The following is a 1,585-nucleotide window of genomic DNA, read 5'->3' as shown; positions in this document are numbered from 1 at the left end:
ATGAAATAATAAAAAGATACTCTTTTTTTGCCTATGAAATTGGTAATGATTAATGATTAAAAAAAGTAATTAGGACAAAGCTACCATAAAAATTGTCTCTTGCATTGTCTAAACAGTACAGTACTGCAGGAACAGAAGCTGACAGTATGTTAGCAAGGGCTAGCCAAAGGCCTTAGAAGAATCCATACCTTGGATCTGATGATTTCAGTTCTAGAAATCTCCTCCGTGGAATTAGGGATTCATAAAAAGATTTTTGTACAGAGGTGTTTACTATAGTCTTGGTTATGATAGCAAATAAATGATAGCAAATAAACCCAGTAACATCAACAACAACAAAAGAGCAAAACAAGACAAAAACAAAACAACGTGAAAATGAGTATTTTTAATGAGTTAAAGGTGGAGAATGATTTCACAAATTATGGTTCAATCATATGGCAGAATTATTATCCACCATATATTTTTTTAAGTTTTTATTTAAATTCCAGTTAGTGTAGAATTAATTTCAGGTGTGTAATTTAGTGATTCAAAACCTCTACACATCACCCAGTGCTCATCATAAGTGCCCTCCTTAATCCCCATCACCTATTTCACCCATTCCCTCCCAGCCACCTCCCCTCTGGTAACCATCAGTTTATTCTCTATAGTTAAGAATGTTTCTTGGTTTGCCTCTCTCCTTTCTTTTTTTTTCCCCCTTTGCTCTTTTGCTTTGTTTATTAAATTCCACATATGAGTGAAATCACATGGTTTTTGTGTTTCTATTTCTTTCTACCTGGGCAAAAATATGGAACCTTCATGAATTTGTGTGTCATCCTTACGCAGGGGCCATGCTCATCTCTGTATTGTTCCAATTTTAGTATATGTGCTGCCAAAGTGAGCCCTACCCACCATATTTTTTTAAAAAGAGACTTTATTTTTTTTTTAAGATTTTATTTATTTATTTGAGAGAGAGAGAAAGAGAGTCCACGTTGTGGGGGAGGGGCAGGGGGAGTGGGAGAGAGAGAATCTCAAGCAGACTATCTGTTGAGCAGAGAGCCCCACTTGGGGCTTGATCTCACGACCCTGAGATCATGACCTGAGATGAAATCAAGAGTCTGATGCGTGGGATGCTGGGTGGCTCAGTCGGTTAAGTGTCTGCCTTTGGCTCACGTCATGATCCCAGGGTCCTGGGATCAAGTCTGGCATTGGGCTCCTTGCTCATCAGGGAGACTGCTTCTCCCGCTCTCTCTGCCTGCCGCTCCCCCTGCTTCTGCTCTCTCTCTCTGACAAATAAAGAAATAACGTCTTAAAAAAAAAAAAGAGTCTGATGCTTAATGGACTGAGCCACCCAGGGGCCCCGATCATAATTTTAATGCATCCATTATTAGCCATGTTTGGAAATAATTTTTAATAACATGAAAATACATGCATATACATACATGCATATTATACATATTATATATCCTAGACATTATATCAAGCTGTTATTAACCATGTTTTGGAAGACATTTTATTAACTTAGGGATATATACATACATATGTCATAATATACAAGTATGTATGTATCATACAAGTATGATATTACATAATTACATCATAATAAAATACT

At 36.8% G+C, this 1,585-nt stretch overlaps 1 non-coding gene across 1 annotated transcript; it reads right to left on the bottom strand.

Annotated features, from left to right (window-relative positions):
- Nucleotides 1-775: 775 nt before the first annotated feature.
- Nucleotides 776-878, bottom strand: LOC115938352 (U6 spliceosomal RNA). The gene has a single exon (XR_004073484.1). It is a non-coding gene; the product is annotated as a U6 spliceosomal RNA (small nuclear RNA).
- Between the last annotated feature and the right edge of the window lie 707 nt (nucleotides 879-1,585).

The sequence above is a fragment of the Leptonychotes weddellii genome, chromosome 4, assembly GCF_054177405.1.
Source record: "Leptonychotes weddellii isolate Sample4059 chromosome 4, ASM5417740v2, whole genome shotgun sequence".
NCBI lineage: Eukaryota > Metazoa > Chordata > Mammalia > Carnivora > Phocidae > Leptonychotes > Leptonychotes weddellii.
This window is presented reverse-complemented; position numbering and strand designations above follow the sequence as displayed.